This window comes from Gorilla gorilla, chromosome 13 (genome assembly GCF_029281585.2).
Source record: "Gorilla gorilla gorilla isolate KB3781 chromosome 13, NHGRI_mGorGor1-v2.1_pri, whole genome shotgun sequence".
Lineage (NCBI taxonomy): Eukaryota > Metazoa > Chordata > Mammalia > Primates > Hominidae > Gorilla > Gorilla gorilla.
In genome coordinates this window covers 107,266,244-107,286,076 of record NC_073237.2, presented here as the reverse complement: position 1 = coordinate 107,286,076, position 19,833 = coordinate 107,266,244, and the positions used below count along the sequence as shown (strand labels likewise).

Below are 19,833 nucleotides of genomic sequence, written 5' to 3'. Positions count from 1 at the left end.
TTTGAATCCCCATCAATAAACTTAGATATACAAGAGTATTTTTCTTTATTTCAGATTAAATTCCTGCTCTGGTACCCTTATTCTTCAGAGTTAGTGGGAAAACAGGAGCTCAGCTCTTTTGGAGTTTTCTTTCATTCTTAGGGAACAGTTACACATACCTACCCAGGTCAGTCAGCATTCCAGAGTTTTCTGTAGTTGCAACATGTTGGAGAAGGTCCAGCTAGTTTTGGTCCTTAGAGGTTAACTTTGCTACTTCATTTGCCCAAGTCCATTGCCACTATGCCATTCATGGGACATGAGCATCTGTGACTAAGCTATTCTAGGGCACATCTACCTAAGAATTCCTATCCCTTGAAGTCTTTTATTCTCCAGGGTCTTGCTGTCTCCCCAGCTTCACTGCTGGGAAGCAGGGCAGATGAGCTGTCTGCTCTCAGGATACACAGACCTCTGTTTATCACTCTTTCACTTGTAGAATATCTGTTTTTAGTCTGGGGAACTAAGGTCTATTCATGCCACTTTTTAAATCCCTTTCTCCTAATCTTTCTGTAAAGATTTTTGGCTCTTCTGTTCTCTGTCCTGTCATGTACTTTCCTGAGCAATAAGCACAGAGCATATTACTATTCGACAATGAGAGAGGGAAAAGTGGAAATACAGGGAGAAGACAATATGGAATAAGAATCTCAAAATAGAGTCCTGTCAATTAATTTTTCTATCCCACTACAGACAGAAAAACTATACACACTGATTATCAAAGTATATTTTATGGTTACATGGAATTAGGATGCTATCTATGAGAAAGCACAAGCTTTATGCATAGGAACAAACTATTAACTTGTTTCTTATAATTTGTCTTAGGACATGTTTATCGTGTGTCTTGGTTTTACCTAGGAGTACAATCACTTTCTGCTGTTAGGTGTTATAGTGATAATATGTGGTTAATCACAACAGTAGCCCCCAAAGGATCTAATGGCTGAACATTATTCCATAATAGTTTGTTTTAGAAATATTATTGTATGGATAGACCCCAATAATTTCATTTGCCTTTTTTTTTTTTTTTTTTTTGAGACATAGTCTTGCTCTGTCACCCAGGCTGGAGTGCAGTGGCGTGATCTTGGCCCACTGCAACCTCCACCTCCCGGGCTCCAGCGATGCTGCCTCAGCCTCCTGAGTAGCTGGGACTGCAGGTGGTGCCACCACACCCAGCTAATTTTTTGTATTTCTAGTAGAGACAGCATTTTGCTATGTTGGCCAGGCTGGTCTCGAACCTCTGGCCTAAAGTGATGTGCTGCCTTGGCCTCCCGAAGTGCTGGGATTACAGGCATGAGCCATCACAACCTGCCTCATTTGCATTTAAAAATATATTATTGAGGTGTAATTTATGAACGTTAAATTCTACCAATCTTAAATGTTCAGTGCAATGTCCTGCATCTTGCTTTGTGTGGTGGTTACATATACCCATGTTAGTGGAATACATATACCCTTGCAATCACCGCACAAAGCAAGATATACAGGATATTTCCCTGACTGCAGTTTCCTTGTGTGCCTTTTCAGTCAATCCCCACCCCAAAGGCAATCAATGCTCTATTTCTTTCATCATAGATTAGTTTTTTCTATTCTAGAGCTTTATAAACATGAAATCATGTAGTATGTACTGTTTTGTGTCATTTTTTGCTCAGCATGTTTTGAGATTCACCCATATTGTGTGTATCAGTAGTCCATTCCTGATAGTGCTAACTGGTCTTCCATTTGTGTCTTTAAAAAAATAATCACTGGAATGTACTCTGTTTCTGTATCTGGCAGAGTATATGTTGGCCTCTGAGAAATGCAGGGGTTTGGCAGAGCCATTCAGTTAAATATAATCAGTGCCTAATCCAGCAGTTTCTACAAAGGTGTCACTTCTTTAACTTGTCCACTTATAGTGAGTACTCACTCTAGGGGCAGTACATTTGAGTCTCTCCTTTTCTCTGATCCATCCATGATCTAGGCTACAGGGTGTCATTGAACCCCTGAGATTAGTTCAGAAGGTGGGTGAATATATGCATTAGTTAAGCTAAGATTCTCACAATTTAATGGATCAAGGAAATTTCTTTTTTCATACAAGAATCCATAGTGGGTATCCATGTTGGCAAAGAGGTGCTACTCTACATGGATGCTTAGGTGTCAGGACTATGGCTGCTTATTATCTTGGCTTCCAAAGTTGGTGTGGGCATCACCATCTTAGCCAGAAGGGACTCACAGCACAGAGGAGCACCCATGGGAGGATTTTACAGGTAGTCTCAGAACTGGCAGAAGTCACTTATGCTCACATTCGACTGGAGAGAACTGTTACATGTCCTCAACTATCTCCAAAAGAAGCTGATGTCCAAGAGGGCAAGAATGGATATTGTCACTAGAGGCCTCTCCTACAATATGTATATTCTATATTTATCTACAGCTTTGATTAGGTTCTCAAAGGGACAGGTCTATACCCAGAAATGTTTCAGAGCCTGCTGTAAGGGCATGTGGGCACTGCTGCTTCCACCTTGCCCTAGAAGGTATACTGGGCCGTCAAGGCAAAACACAAAAATGACATAAAATACACATAATGTAGGAAAATCCTGCTGTTGCACAGGATGACATAATACTGTTCATATTCCTTGGAACACTCATTGCAGAACTTGAGGTCGACATCCTATGAGCTACTAGATCTCACAAAAATCCAGCATATTAGAACAAGCCACATTTTATGTGAAAGAAAGGAGCAATTTTTTTGTGGTATTTTTGTGTCTTTTGTAAGAGATTCTTCTCTACCCTGAAGTGATGAAGATATTCCAAAAATCTGGAAATTTCACTTTGCAAATTTAGGTTTTTAATTCATTAAGAACTTTTTGTTTTTTTAAAAAAACTTATTTAATACCCATATATAACAAAGTAATTTTTAATTAATTAATTGATTAATTTTTAAAAATTATACTTTAAGTTCTGGGATACATGTACAGAATGTGCAGGTTTGTTACATAGGTATACATGTGCCATGATGCTAAGATAATTGGCACTTTATGTAGAGGAAAAAATATCAGATCCCTACGTCACACTATTTTTTAAAAGGTTCTTACAGAGGAAAAAATATCAGATCCCTACATCACACTACTTTTTAAAAGGTTCTTATAGAGGAAAAAATATCAGATCCCTACATCACACTACTTTTTAAAAGGTTCTTATAGAGGAAAAAATATCAGATCCCTATGTCACACTATTTTTTAACGGTTCTTAAAGAGGAAGAACTATCGGATCCCTATGTCAAAACCTATGTTTAAAAGGTTAACAACCTTTTAAAAAATAGCATGATGTAGAGAACTGATTTTTTTCCTGTATATAAAGTGCCAATTATCTCAGCATCATTTATTAAGCAACAACACATGTTTTTTTTTAGCTTTTATTTTAAGTTCAGGGGTACATGTGCAGGTTTGTTACATAGGTAAAGTTGTGTCATGGGGGTTTGTTGTACAGACTATTTCATCACCCAGGTATTAAGCCTAGTACCTGTTAGTTATTTTTCCTGATCCTCTCCCTCCTCCCACCCTCCACACTCCAATAGGCCCCAGTGTGTTTTGTTCCCCTCTATGTGTCCATGTGTTGTCATCATTTAGCTCTCACTTGTAAGTGAGAATAAGTGGTGTTTGGTTTTCTATTCCTGCATTAATTTGCTAAGGATAATGGCCTCTAGCTCCATCCATGTCCCTGCAAAGGACAAGATCTCATTCCTTGTTATGGCTGCATAGTATTCTATGGCGTATATGTACCACATTTTCTTTATCCACATTTTCTTTAGCCCATCTGTCACTGATGGGCATTTAGGTTGATTGCATGTCTTTGCTATTGTGAATAGTGCTTCAATGAACATATGTGTGCTTGTGTCCTTATAATGGAATGATTTCTGTATTCCTTTGGGTATATTCCCAGTAATGGGATTGCTGGGTTGAATGGCATTTCTGTCTTTAGGTCTTTGAGGACTTGCCACCCTGTCTTCCAGAATGGTTGAACTAATTTACACTCCCACCAACAGTGTATACGCTGTTTTTTTTTGTTTTTGTTTTTGTTTTTCCTCCACAACCTCACCAGCATCTGTTATTCTTTGAATTTTTAATAATAACCATTCTGACTGGTGTAAGATGGTATGGTACCTCATTGTGGTTTTGATTTGCATTTTTCCAACGATCAGTGATGTTGAGCTTTTTTTTTCATATGATTGTTGGCTGCATGTATGTCTTCTTTTGAAAAATGTCTGTTTGTGTTCTTTGCCCACTTTTCAATGGGGTTGCTTGTTTTTTCTTGTAAATTTGTTTAAGTTTCTTACAGAGGCTGGATATTAGACCTTTGTCAGATGCAAAGTTTGCAAAAATGTTCTCTCATTCGGTAGGTCGTTTACTGTGTTGATAGTTTCTTTTGCTCTGCAGAAGCTCTTTAGTTTGATTAGATCCAATTTGTCAATTTTTGCATTTGGTGTCTTCATCATGAAATCTTTACCTGTGCCTATGTCCTGAGTGATATTGTCTAGGCAGTCTTCAAGGGGTTTTTATAGTTTGGGGTTTTACATTTAAGTCTTTAATCCATATTGTGTTAATTTCGGTATATAGTGTAAGGAAAGGGTCCAGTTTCAATCTTCTGCATATGGCTAGCCGGTTATCCCAGCACCATTTATTGAAAAGGGAATCCTTTCCCCATTGCTTGTTTTTGTCAGGTTAGTCAAAGATCAGATAGTTGTAGGTGTGCAGTCTTATTTCTCAGTTCTTTATTCTGTTCCATTGGTCTATGTGTCTGTTTTTGTACCAGTATCATGCTGTTTTGGTTACCGTAGCCCTGCTGTATAGTTGGAAGTTGGGTAGGGTGGCCTTCAGCTTTGTTGTTTTAAGCAAATCATCTTTGATGTATGAATTTACATGGACTTGGACATTTACATGTAGTTGTTTCTGAATTCTCTTTCACTACGTTATCAGCCACTGCACCAATACCACATTATTTTTTTTTTTTAATTTGAGAAAGAAGCCTTAGATTATCTTGATAGCTGGATGGAAAATTTTCCCTCCTTAAGCTTCTCCAGAATTCTCTTGATTATTCTTGGCTTATTAGGCTTACCCTTGAATTTTAGAATCAAGTTGTCAGGGGCTGTGAAAAACCCTATTGCAATTTTGAGTAGATTGCATTACATATATTGGAGGTTTTGCATCCACAAACACGGTGCATATTCAGGCCTTTTTATGTATTTTAATAAAGTTTTATAGTTTTCCGTATAGGCACTGTACTTTCCTGTTAGTTTTCATTAAAGTTATAATAAAGACTTGTTGCTAATATGGGCCAGGCACAGTGGCTCATGCCTGTAATCCCAGCACTCTGTGAGGCCAAGGTGGGCAGATCACTGGAGCCCAGGAGTTCAAAACCAGCCTGGCCAAAATGGTGAAACCCCGTCTCTACTAAACATACAAAATTAGCTGGGCATGGTGGTGCATGCCTGTAATCCCAGCTACTCAGGAGGCTGAGGCAGGAGAATGACTTGAACCCGGAAGGCAGAAGTTGCAGTGAGCCGAGATAGTGCCACTGCACTCCAGTCTGGGCAACATAGCTAGACTCCATCTCAAAAAAAAATAAAAAAATAAAAAAAATTTGTTGCTAATATTGAGATGGTATTTGTTCCCTTGACCTTGACCCCCTTCGTGGACAGGAATGGAGTGGCTCATTTCACTCAGCCTGCAGTCCATGGATGGCTAAGTGTTAACAGCTCAGTGAAGGGTCAGGGTGACAGCCTCCTGCACCTGCCCTTTTTGACCCTGAGTTCTTGTTTGGTGTCCAGGGAGAATCAGGTCAAATGAACTGTTTAAAAGATGAATGCAGAAGACTTTATTGAGCAGTGGAAGTGGCTCTTGGTGAAAGGGGAGCTGGAAAGGGGATGGTGTGGGAAAAAGGTGATCTTTCCCTGAAGACCAGCTGTCTCTTGCTGGGCGCCCTTCTGAAACTGCACCCTCTGAAGTTAGCCACATTTATCCATAGCCTCTGATGCTTAGTTGCCTCTCTGCTTGCTGCTTGGCTTCTTGTATCCCCACCAGTCAGCTGCTTGTGCTTCTCTTTTCCTTTTTTTTTTCTGCCAGCTGGTCTGGTTTTTATGGGCACAGGATAGGGGGCAGGGTGGGCCAAAAGGCAATTATTTGGGATGAAAAATGGGGTCAGCTGTTTTCACTTAGGGCCAAGGTTCCAGGCTTGAGGGTGGGGTTTAGCCAGAAGCCCAGCCCTTCAGGATCAGCTGTTTTCACTTAGGTTAGGGGTTCTAGGCTTGAGGGTGGTGTTTAGCCAGGAGCTCAGCCATTCTGTATCAATATGTGTGAGAGACCTTTCAAAAATTATTTTTTCTAAGGGGGTGTGGCTTTTTTGCATATTGATCTCATATTCAACAATGTTGCTAAGCTCTCTTTATTAGATACTTTATTGGATTTGCTTGAACTTCTTAAGCAGAAAACTATATAACCTATAAATCACATTTTTCTTGTTTTCTAACTTTCATACCTTCTAATTTGTTTTTCTTGTCTTATTATATTGACAAGTGGCTTCAGTACAATGTTGAATGGAGATGGCAAAAGCTATCTTTGTTTTGTTGCCAATTTTGAAAGAAAAATGTTGAATGAATTAACATTAAAAATAATGCTTCTGGAGTTGGGTTATTGGTAGCAACTCTTTATCATGTTCAGGAAATTCCTCCCTATTCCTACTTTGCTAAGATAAAAAAATGAGTTGTGAATTACTTTACATTTTCATATATATACATACGTATATATGTACATACATATATACGTATATATTACACATATACATATATACATATATACGTATATATGTACACTTATGTATATGTGTACATATATATACATATATATATGAAAATGTAAAGTAATTCACAACGCATTTTTTTATCTTAGCAAAGTAGTAATAGGGAGGAATTTCCTGAACATGAAATATGTATGTATATATATACACCTATATACGTATATATGTACATATATATACGTATATAGGTGTATATATATGTGCGTGTGTATATATATATATATATATATATTTTTTTTTCCCCCTGGAGTCTCACACAGGCTGGAGTGCAGGGGTGCGATCTTGGCTCACTGCAACCTCCACCTCCCAGGTTCAAGTGATTCTTTTGCCTCAGCCTCCTGAGTAGCTGGGACTACAGGCGTGCACCACCACGCCTGGCTAATTTTTGTATTTTTAGTAGAGATGGGGTTTCACTATGTTGGTCAGGCTGGTCTTGAACTCCTGACCTCGTGATCTGCCCACCTCAGTCTCCCAAAGTGCTGGGATTACAGGTGTAAGCCACTGCATCCAGCCACATTTTCTAATATTAAGCCATCTTTACATTTATGGTATCAACCCAATATGTTTATTATGCATATTGTGAAAACACATTGAAATTGGTTTAATAATACTATATGTAGAATTTATCATTTTTTATTCCTTATTAGATTGGTCTAGTATTTTCTTTTCTATGGCTTTGTCAGGTTTTGGTATCAAAATTTTATTAGCTCATAATGGACTGGGGTGCTTTTTTTCTTTTTCTATGCTTTGCAACCATTTGAATAGAGGTTATTTGTCCATGAAGATTTGGTAAGTCTTACCAACCAAAACTTTGAACTTTTTTGCATATTTATTTAGAAATAAGAATTTAAATTATTTAATGGCTTTAAATACATTTGTATTATTTTTGAATTAATGCAATTTTACAATTTATTAAAATGTATTTCAGCTCTGTAATTTTGCTGTTTTTCAAGTTTTAAAAATACTGAGCTTTGTATTATTTAAAAATTTTGCACATAAAGTAAAATTTTCTTGATATGTTTATCATACATTTAAATGTACTTCAGCCAGGTGCCGTGGCTCACGCCTGTAATCCCAGCATTTTGGGAGGCCGAGGTGGGCAGATCACCTGAGATCGGGAGTTCGAGACCAGCCTGACCAACATGGAGAAACCCCGTCTCTACTAAAAATACAAAATTAGCTGGGCATGGTAGCGCACGCCTGTAATGCCAGCTACTCGGGAGGCTGAGGCAGGAGAATCACTTGAACCCGGGAGGTGGAGGTTGTGGTGAGCCAAGATTGTGCCATTGCAGCCTGGGCAACAAGAGTGAAACTCCGTCTTAAATAAATGTACTTCAATTAAAATCATACAAAATGTAACTGTACTGTTTTGCTAAATTACATTACAGAGAGTTTGCATGAGTTTATACCTATTTTTCAAGTATCATTATTTAAAAGAAATCTTTGTCAACAAAGGAAAATGTAAAATCATGTATTATTTTAATTTTCATCTTTTATTGAATTAAAAATTAATTTATTGAAGAAAGTATTTCAGCCAAGTTTTTTAATGTTCATAGTATTCTTAGGATTTAAAAAATTCTACTGAAACTGTAATTATAATCCCCATATTCATAGCCTTCTTTTCTCTTTTTTCATTGTCAATTTTACCAGAAATTTATCTATTTTGCTATTGTTCTATAGAACTAGGTTTTTGTTTTGTTGACCCTTTCTATGATTTCTTTGTATCCAGATCCATTTTTAGCTTTATAGTTGTATATATAACACACATATATTTTTTTCCTTTCCTTTTCTTTCTTCACTCTGTTTTAGATCTAAGCCTTTTTTATTTTGGATGAGGGAGACTACAGAGAAAGGATCTGCTAGCCTTGACCTACTTCTGATGTTACCCAGAGTATTCATGCAGATGTATGTGATAAGAAAAAGGTGAACACAGAGTTACTCTGTTTGGGGCTTTCATTGCAGCCTAGTCCTTGAAGGAGGCTGCTGCACGCAAACCCAAATTCTCTCCATTCTTGGAGTCTCCTTATGCCACCTGCACTCTGAAGAGTGTTATTATTATTACTTTTTACTAAATTGGGCTGCCCCACCCACCTTTGCCGCTGGCCTTTTAAAATAGAAAGGTTTCCTAAGGAGAATGCTTTTTTTTCCCCCCCTAGCCAAGGGGAAAAACACTGGAGAGGCACAAATACCCCATTTCAAGGAGGAAGAAAACTATGCCTGGAGGCATCTGCAAAACTTTCCGGAAAAGGCTGAGTTCTCTCAGGGTATTGTTTCACCAACATACTGTCTTTGAATCAGTCTCTACCTTAATAGACTGGAGGGAAAGTTTCCAACAGATCGTTTTGCTGATAGTTTTAATTACTCTCGAACAGAAAATTTCAAAAGCTTTTTGCCAGACGGAAGCGAACAGAGGGAGGAAGAGAGAACTCTTCCATGAGTGTGCCATGACTGGGGAACCTTTTGAACAAATAATAGTGCCAAAGGCAGTGACAGCCAATTTTTCCACCCGAAATGCTTCTCAAATTATAGTCCTTGGATCACTAGCTTATATCAATAGTCTGACAAAGTCTATGGTGTCCTTCCAGATATTAATGTAAAACCTGAACTTGAAATATCCATCACAATGTTTCATTTTGCTGAACTTTTTCTGAGACACAGTCTTGTTCTGTTGCCCAGGCTGGAGTGCAGTGGTGCAATCTTTGCTCACTGCAACCTCTCCCTCCCAAGTTCAAGAGATTCTTATGCCTCAGCCTCCCAACAGCTGGGACTACAGGCATGCACCACCATGCCGGCTAATTTTTGTATTTTTAGTAGAGACAGGGTTTTAGTAGAGACAGACATGTTGGCCAGGCTGGTCTCAAACTCTTGGCCTCAAGCTATCTGCCCACCTTGGCCTCCCAAGGTGCTGGGATTACAGGTGTGAGCCACCATGCCTGGTTTCATTTTGCTGAACATACATATATATTTAAAAATTTTAAAACTTTTTAAGAGACAGGGCCTGGCTGTTGCCCAGGCTGGAGTGCAGTGGCACAATGGCAGCTCACTGCAGCTTCGAACTCCTGGGCTCAAGTGCTCCTCTCACCTCAGCCTCCCAAAGTGCTGGGATTACAAGCATGAGCCACTGTGGCTAAGTATATTTTTTGTCATGTTTGACAGCGCCAGCTGTCTTTGGGTCTTTACCTCTGCTGAAGTCATTTGAAGAAACAAATCTAAAGAAATACTGCTTGGCAGAGGGGAGGAGAGAAAGGTTAGGACAGAAAGCATCAGGATGACTCTCCAAGAAAGGGAATGTCTGAATGACAAGAGGACTACAGACAGGAGAAAACATTCAAGAAAATTTATCAAGGTATTCTTTGTTCCTGTTGAAACCTCATCATCAATGTTAGTGTCTTCAGAAGCCCACCCAAATATATTATTTTACTTTGATAAAAGACAACTTGGAACCATATAAATGACTGCACTGGTACCATTATTCCATTCTACAGATGAGAAAAGTAGCTCATTTGGAACATAATGAGCTAGGTTTTATGGATTAATCTAGATGCTGAACTGAATTCTGTATTGTATTTCATTTTCTCTGTCCTTTTCTACTGGATGTACATACCTACATTTAATTTTAAAGTTATCGATCTAAAGCTGGCTGCAGAAGCTGTCTCATTTAGACAGGTCCACGCTTGTCAGGAAGACAGGTCTGTCCAGGCAGACCTTTCAGTTTGTTCTATATTTCATTTCAGGCCACAGCAGACCAAATAAAGAGGAAATGAAGTATTTTATAGCAAATAACTTACTGTTGAATACACATGTCTTGTACGGACAGGCCTCCCAATTTGATATTAGAAGGGGCCACAGAGTAGTTAAGATAGTCAAAACAGAAGCAACTGTATTCCTTAAGAAGGTAAGAGACAAAATCAACATATTAAAAATATTCAAGTTGAGTGGTAGGTAAGAAACTCCTTTTACTTTACCTTTGATTTATGGGGAAAGGCTAAACATGGAAATAATTAATTTTAAAATGTCTTTATATTAGATATAGAAGTATTGGTGTTAAGAAATCTGATAGTAAGTACAGTCTATAGGAAGAAAGAGACGGGAAAATTAGCTAATAAGTGATTTTTTGACTTGAGTAGAGCTATGGTTAAAAATATATGGAAACCTCTTTCGAGTATATTTTTTTCTTACCAATATATACTTTTTATGATACTTAGATTTTATAGTGAACATTTGCCTATTCATCCCAATATAATATTTCGTATAGTTTGGTATCAACCCCTATCATTATTTGTGAGATAAGGGAGTGGTTTGTATTCATGGGTATACATATCTATACACATTTCTGCATGCTGTACACAAACATAAGTAGCATTGTGCATGAACATATTAGCACTGTGCATGTACTAAAATTTCAATTTTTTCACATAGTAGGTTGTTATAAAATAAATCATATATTCGTAGGAAAGGTATAGAAAGCAAAGTTATTTAAAGTGGATTTTTAAAAAAGATTTGAATGATTTTTTTTAAAAAAAGATTAGAACCATTGTTTTTAAAAGGAAACAGCTTTAGATAGTAAATTATTTACAGCCAGGACTCAGCCCTGAGCATCCTGTGAAAACCACACGAGCTTGGTCAAGGTTCTAAGCAGTCACCGGTGGGAGATGGTCATGGTCCCGTCACAGCATAACTCACTCGAGGCTTGAAAAGTTTCCGTCCAGCTACGGTTTGCAGTGACCTTTCTCTTCTGCAAAGCCCACGGTTACCTGGTGGCCACCACCAACACAGCCCCGCCTCGCTGTCCTGCGTTTCTCTCAATCAGATCAGTCCTGCCGAGTCCCCATGCCTTACTGCTGGTGTGCTGTGTCCTCTGTGCCATTTCAAGGCGAGGGCTCATGAAACTTTTACTCACACGCTGCTATTTTTGATATGCGGTGGCCTTAGCTGTGGAGCGAGAGGCCGATAATTGTGATCACTCCGGAAATCCTGGGAAGCCAGAAGTGGGAGATGGGTGTGGTGAGGTGGCGTGGCTAGGGAGACCCCATCGAGTGGGTGTTGTTTTAAGACCTGGGCGAATCCCTGTGGCTGCCACTCTCCTGAGAATGTTCCCTAGGCCTTAGTCCCGCGCCGCTCCCACCCACACCTCCAGGTGTGCAGTCCCCGCCCTTAATTAGTCTCACTAAAATTGATAGTTTACACTTGCAAAGCTACACTGGGAAAGCGGAAGATAAATTTATAATCATGGATATGGAGAACTAGGGAAGCAGACACACTTGCTTTGGTTTACAGATCCAGTGAAGTGAAAAATCAGAACTAGAAACGTATGCACCTTCCTAGCAGCAAAGCCGCTTCTGCGTTCTTCGCAGCCTCCAGTGCAGGGCGGCGCTGGGAGAAACTTTGCGCCTTCTGGAAAGTTTAGAAAGTGAGCCACGAAAGAGAGACCACATTTCGGGGGTTTTGCGGGCCCCGCGATGTTTTCCAGAGCTTTTCGAGTGGGAAGAGGAGAGCGACAACGTGAAAATGCCCCGTGCCGGGGCGTCCACCGGAGTCCTGCCAGCTGTCCGGCGCTGGGGTAAGCGCAGGAGGGGCGGGGGTGGGACCCGAGCTGGCGGCCACGGGTCTCCCGCTGCGGGTGTGTCGGCTCGGGGGTGGGGCGGGGGAGGCTGCTGAGATAATGAATGGGAGGCTAAGGCCACCCCCCAGCCCCGGCCCTGCCACCACCGTGGGCTGTCGAGCCAATGAATGGAGGAGGGGGCGCAGAGGTCAGGGGCGCTACACCAGGTAAGGGGTCCAGCTTGGGAGCGGGGAGGGCGGACTCTGGGGGTTCGGGTGTTGCTGACTTGTGCTACGTGGAACAAGCAGAAAAGAAGGAAGGCGGAGGAAGAGAGGAGGCTGGCGTCGGCGCTGCTCCTCTGGCCCTCCCTCTGCGCCCCCTCCTCCTGCCAGCGCGCCAAAGCCGGGCAGTAGGGGCCGACTGGCGGCTGACGCTCCCCGAGTGGCGACTCCGTCTCCAGCCCCGCTGCGGAGCGCGGGCCGAATCTGGGGCGGCCAGGGCCCGGAGCCGCGGAGCCCTCCCCGCCGCCCGGCCGAGCACGGGACCCCGGCGGGGTGGGCGCAGGGGGCGGCCCCGCTCTGGGCGACTGCCGAGGGGCGGGCGGAGGGCCGGGCTCGGCTGGCGGTGGGGCGGGGGCCGCCGGGACTGGGCGCGCGGCCTGAAGCCAGCCCGGGGGCGGCAGGAGAGGGACGCGCGGCGGCAGCGAGCACAGGTAAAGGGGCCGGCGCAGCGTGTGGGGACGGCGCCCCCTGGGCGCGAAGCCAGAGGCCGCGGCGACTGCTCGGCCCGCCACACGGCGCGCTGGGCTCACACTGTCCCGCCGCGGACGGGCTTTGTGGTTGGGGGCGCGCGTGCGAGTGCCAGTGAGAGTGTGGGTGCGCGCGCTGGGCCGCGGCGCGGGTGGGTGGCCGTGCGTTCTTGCGAGCCGGCCTGCAGGAGGCGAGGCTTCCCTGGCCTCCCGCACCCAGCGGCGGACCGAGCCCCGGGAGGGAAGTTGCCGCAGCCGCCCGGGCCGCCGGCCCTCCTGTCCCGCGCCAGGTCAGTGCGCCCCGGGGCCCGCCCAAGTGACACGTAGGTGGCCTCCGGTTACCTGGGTCGGGGTGGGTGCGCGGGAGGGCTTGCGAGGGGCCCTCGAAATTCTCCCAAAACCTCGTCCCGCTGGACGTGCACCTCCGAGGGGTCCCTGCGCCCCTGGGGCTCCCGCACCTCTCGCTTCCCACTGACGACTCGGTTGTCCCCCACCACCGGGCTGAGGACTTTTAACTAAGTTTCTGTCCAGCCGCCTAACAAACGTGCTTAGCAAGTAACAGGAGGTTGTAAGGCAAGGGAGGGACCTGGCTTTGAAAGTTGATGGTTTTGAAATCGACGGCTCCTTTGACTTGCGTAGGACTCCTTTGTGGTGAATGGATTTAAAGTTTATTCTTGTTTTTCTTTGCTGCCATTTGGTCTTTGCAATGTTAAGAGTGAAGGCATTCAGGACTTGCTGCTGCCTGCTGTCTGGGGCCTGAGGTTGTGGCTCTCCGCTTCTGCTCTCCTCTCTTCATTTTTGTTGAAATCCGTGGATTTTTTCATAAATGTGGGTGCTGGCTTGTTTCACTATGGACGCGTCGTTTCCTATGGGGTTAGATAGATATTGGTAAACATAAATATTGAAAACGTAAATGATGATCACAGCGAAATCCTCTATTCCTTCAGGCTCTAACAGTTTGTTTTTCACGTATTTGCATAAGTGTGTTTGCTCAGCTAAGCATAACTGGTAAGCCAGAGGTCTGTGATTCAGAGTCTGCAGTTCTGGTTAAGGGGAGACTGTACACTTGGAAAATGCGAAGTTTTTTAAGAAGTTATTCCCTTGCCAGATAGAAGAGTGGGTCCCAAGGAAAAAGGGTGTATGTTAGAGGTATGGTTATTTGAACCAAACTAAACATCATTAAAATACACAGGGAGGTAGAATGTCACCTCGTTGTTTCTGCCCTTGATTTCCATATCCCAGTAGGAGCGAGTATAATTGCCCCAAATGCAAAATTATGAATAATAATCAGCATTGTAAGTATATTAAGGTTGCATTTTTTTCTTGATACTTGTCTGATTTGAGGATAAAAACACCAAGTGGCAAGAGAAGGAGGTAGCTTGAGGCAGGAAGGCACGGGCGAGGAGCGAGGAGGGAAGGCTGGGTTGTCATCATCCGAGCCCGCAAGGTACACCACGTCCCCTAGCGGCGCGACCTCAGCCAGTCGGGTCAGCTCGGATCCTGGTCTCCGTCTCCCCATCCGGAAAATGGAAGGGGTTGGTGATCGTTGCTGTTCCTTCCAGCTTCCCAAATAGCGAGAAACCGGTGGGAGGTTATCTTATTATGTTAGAGCAGTAGGAAAAGGTAGGAGACGGAAGTGAGAGGTCCAGAGGGCCAGGAAGATGGAAGAAAACCAGCAACAGAGGATGCCTGGAGGAGAAAAATTCTTGAGCTGGGAGCTCATTTCCTCTGTTTTTTTTTTTTTTTTTTTTTCCTTTCCTCAAGGGACTCAATAATACTTCCCCCCCACCCAGATCAATCTCTTGTTACCTTTATTATTTAAAGCTTGTGAGTTTGCTTAGCTAATGCACTAAGGTGAGGTCAAGGTGATCCTTGCAGTCTGACTTCTACTAGGCATCACTTGACTCATTTGCATCATTGTCTCTCAAGGGAACAGCTCCTGCCCAGGTCTGTGGGCACTCAGCATGGATTTCATTCTCCCTGTGAGTGATGGGAAAGAACTAACAGAGGTAAGAATGTAAGTGTCAGCCCTTTCGAAACTTCTATTTTTGTTCAAACCTAATATTTTCCAAAAAGTGATTTGATTTTTTTGTTGTTTCAAATTATACCGTAGGCTGCAAGGTTTTACTGAATCTATTCCATTAGTGACCTACTGGAACATTCAAAGAATAAAAATCTCACTTGCTCAGTGTTTTTGATACACAGTGACATTCAGTCTGAAGTAAGTGATATTTAGGGCCAAGAATCATTTCAAATGCTTAGTATGGAAAGTTGCAATCTGGGCAGAATACACTGTATCATTTTCACTGGGAAGCTCCAAGTATTCAGCAGATAACAGAACTTTCAGAATTTAGTCTGAGGTCAAGATTTTAATGTCTGTGCTTGATGTGTGGCCTGTCTTCCTTTTCTTTGATGTTTTGGTATCAATATGCCTACACCCTTGAGGAACATTATTTATTGTAAAAGCTGAACTGTGATGTAATAAAAACTTAAACATAAGCTCTTGGTTTAAAGTCCAATAGTCTTCTCTGGCCTTAAGTCAGCATCATACTACTGTTTGGTTTCTTATTTTTACATATCATGTTACCCTCTTATTTAAATATCCTGGGCCAGGTGTGGTGGCTTATGCCTGTAATGTCAACACTTTGGGAGGCTGAGGCAGGACGATCGCTTGAAGCCAGGAGTTTGAGACCAACCTGGGCAACATAGTGAGACTCTGTCTCTATAAAAAAATAAAAACATTAGCTGGGTATGGTGGCATGTGCGTGTAGTCTCAGCTACTTGGGAGGCGGAGGAGGGAGGATGGCTTCAGCCCAGGATTCAAGGCTGCAGTGAGCTGTGATTGTGCCATTGCACTATAGCCTGCGTGACAGAGAGACTCTGTCTCTTAAAAAAAAAAATCTTAGGGAAAACTATTATGGATGTCTTAGAAAGTTGAGAGAAAAGGAGGTAATTCTATTTCAGCAAACAATTATTGAATTCCTTCCATGTGGTAGATGCAAGGATGGTGAAAAGGAAGCTCCAGAAAGAACTGCAACACAGGGGGGAAAGATGCAGTGAGCCTCACGGTTCATACCGAATATGTATATGCAGTGTTGTGTAACTGGATGGTAGCTGTAGAGTCCAAGAACTTTGGCATGCCAGGGAATGGAGAATTACGTTTTGATTCAGGGGACGACTTTATAAATGTGGCTTAAAGAATAACATATCTTTTAAAAGATGAATGGTGGGGGAATGAAGACAAAGTGAGAGTGTGGGGTGATGAAGGCTGGAAAGTTACGAAGGGACAAATTGTGGGGGACCTCTGATGTTATTTTAAGGAGTTGTGCTACATGGGGATAGGGAGGCAAGGAGGAAGTATTACATAACCTCAAGATGTGGAAAGACACTGAGTAACACATATTGGGGCAGAGTGAGGGGTGCGATGATGGACGGAGGACTGGGCTTTTATTCCATTACAATCCGTGTAACTTATGGCTGCTACGTTTTAAGACACTATTGCCTGTTTACTCAAATTATATAAAGGTTGTAGAATAAACTAATAAGTAGTTTCTTCCTCCCTACTCCCCGCAAATTGATAGTGCTTTATACTTTTGAGAAATTTAATTTAGTAAAAATTAATGATGCTATTGTGTTATAGCTGGACCTTGTGGAGCCTTTTGAACATGTGGGGTTGAAGTCATTCTGCAGGCACAGAGCTGTCCAAGAAAACATTTTTTTTTCCCCTCTCTTTTTTGTTTAGGGAAGGGCTTGCTGGTTAATGCTAATTTAAACATGACTCTTCTGGCAGCTGGCATTCTTGACCCTGTTTATGTTATACATGGTATTTAACCACAGTGATTGGGTATTTGCAGCACAGAAGAAAAAGAATTATTATTAGTTTGAAACCGGCATTAATGCCTCTGTAAATGATAGGGCAAGGCAGTAGATGGAAGGAGAGAGGGAAGCCAAGTAGCACACTCGGTACTGCAGTGAGAGATGACATAACCATGAGAATTCTTTAAGTTTAACTTCCAGTAGACGTAACTTGCTTTCTATATATTTTAAATCCCTAGAGCTAAAGCATTTAACTCATTATCTTCACTCTGTGAGATCCATTTGGGAGAGGTATTCAGGAGCTTTATAGGTTCACACTTGCTCCCCAGTACCTCTGTGTCACAGGAGGATATACATTGGTTTTCAGTTGCATGTCAGAGGTGGAACTGACTTGGATGTCTTTGAATTGCTGTTGAATCTGGAGATGCTAGGGTACCCAGGAGACAGACAGGACAAAGAAGAGGCTGGGCACGGCGGCTCATGCCTGTAATCCCAGCACTTTGGGAGGCTGAGGCGGGTGGATCACCTGAGGTCAAGAGTTTGAGACCAGCCTGGCTAACATGGTGAAACCCTGTCTCTACTAAAAATACAAAAAATTAGCCAGGTGTGATGCTGGGCGCCTGTAATCCCAGCTACTCAGGAGGCTGAGGCAGGAGAATCACTTGAACCCAGGAGGGAGAGGTTGCAGTGAGCCAAGATTGTGCCATTGCACTCCAGCCTGGGCAGACAGAGTGAGACTCCATCTCAAAAAACTTAAGAAAAAGAAAAAGAAGCTGGCTGAATTTCTTTCAATTACCTTGTGAATTCAATTTAATGAATGATCTTCCCAGCGGTTTGTTTTATCTTCTGCAAGGGAACTTATGTTTGGCATGTTTAATAAATTAAGTTAATTAAGTTGGAGAAGCCCAAGGTTAGTATACTTTATTTTAGGATACATTTTTGGTAGGAGAGGAGGAGGGGTGGCATGGTGGTGGTGATGATTTTATTTAAACTCTTTGGCATTTTTTAGCAGGTTAGTATGATTTCAAAGTAGTGTTGTTGTTGTATTATCAACTTGTGGGGCTGGGCCAAAGAATATTGTCTTAATACTTGCATGTCCCTGTCATCTAATCAGTGCTATAGAAACTTTAACCCTGAAGTCCATGTAAAATTGTAATTATTTTTTTCCAGAAATGAAAGAGAACTATTTTACTACATTCATGGATTTAGGTTATAATTTATTTTATTTTTGTGATACTGTTTTAAAAAAGTGATATAATGACAGGGCAGACCCTTAACTTTAGTCCAGTGCTAAAACAAACATGCAATAAGCCTGCATGAGGCAGGGCAAGCTGTGTTTGTTGTATTATGAAAATAAAGGAAAATGTTTTCAAAACCAGCATTTTTCTCTAAAAGAAAAAACTTTGACTAATAATACCTGGCCATGGGTGAGATTTCCAGCTGTTGGTTGAAGGAAATTTTGTTTGTTATGGCCATTATGTGTGCTATGTTTCTTAGAGTTTAGGATTTGCTCTGCTGAGATTGCTACTGTGAACCATTCCTGTTATAGCAAGTCCCTATATTCATTAACTTATGTGTCTAAACAATGCTCTAGATTAGACTTTATATCGATCTGTTCTACTAAATTTTCTTCCCCTATGCCTAGGTGGTTCTCTTTGACCGACCCTTAACTGCCCTGATTCTGAAATTCTGCTCTAATTGAAGGATATTCCTGGGTCTTTGGAGGGAGAAATGGTTCAGGGGCAGAGGAAACTTTTTTTCCCCCATCTCAGGAGCACTTAACTGACTGCCTGCTATATACCAGGCTTTGTGCTAGTTACTAGGGGTGAGTGTGAATAAGGCAGGATTCCCACCCTCCAGGAGGAGCTTACACACGATTAACAGATAATTACAATTCAGTGTAACAAGTGTTATGAGAGAGAAGACTTTGCGGGAGCACCAAGCGGGGGCACTTGACCCTCAGCGGTGAGGTGGTGGAGGTCAGGGAATGCTCCTGGAAGGTTAGGATCTGGAAGGATCCTGGGAGATAAACCAAGCCTAGAAGAGGTAAAAAAGGGATCAAGAGGCTTTCTGTCTCCAGTTTTGCTACTCCTGGGTAGGTCAAAGTGCCTCTCTTTTTACATCTGGAAAATAAGAATAAGAACTGATATCTGGTTGGTAATTCTAGTTTTCATTTACTATGTGTTCCTTAATCCTTTATATTACTCTTTCTTCCATATTCAGTAGGCATTTGTACCCACCCTGTACTGGGAAGATAGCACTGCAGGAAACAAGATGTGGATGGACCCATTCTCTCATGGAGCTTGCCCTCTATCATATGACATTAGTAAGAGAAGTTCTTTTAGAATGCCTTCAAACTCAGGCATATGTATCTTGTTATTCTTCCATTTTAGGAACATTTTCTCCAAGGTAGTCTCAATACTTTGAGGTGAGTTGGCCTTCCCTTTTAGGGAAGGAGACCACAGAGCCTGGTAATCTCCTTTTCATTTTATATGCTTGAAATATTTTGCTAGGATTTATCTGTTTTAAAGTCTAGAGATAGACATAGCTGTGTTTTATCTGTAGCCCTGCCTTGCTTCCATCTCATTTTCCCTATTCTTACTTTTAACCCAACTTGTGTTTGAGATTCTTTGCTCAGTATGTAGTTTGCTTTCTAGAATAATTCAAATCTAGTGCCTGTGGAAAGTCAGACTTATTTTTTATTTATTTGAGATAGGGTCTTGGAGTGCAGTGGCATAATCCTGGCTCATGGCAGCTTTGACCTCCTGGGCTCAAGCTATTCTCCCACTACAGCCTTCCAAGTAGCTGGGACCGCAGGTGTGTGCCGCTATGCCTGGCTATTTTTTTTCTTTTTCTTTCTTTCTTCTTCTTTCTT

The 19,833-nt window shown here is 42.1% G+C and overlaps 1 protein-coding gene across 1 annotated transcript in view; it reads left to right on the top strand.

Moving 5' to 3' along the window:
* The first annotated feature begins 13,002 nt into the window (after positions 1 to 13,002).
* LPAR1 (lysophosphatidic acid receptor 1) overlaps positions 13,003 to 19,833 on the top strand; it is a 165,213-nt gene continuing 158,382 nt past the window's right edge. Inside the window, exons 1-2 of the mRNA XM_031014750.3 lie at positions 13,003 to 13,106; positions 15,072 to 15,151. The gene's annotated coding sequence lies outside the window, so the exon portion shown is untranslated. The remainder of the gene's footprint in view (positions 13,107 to 15,071; positions 15,152 to 19,833) is intronic.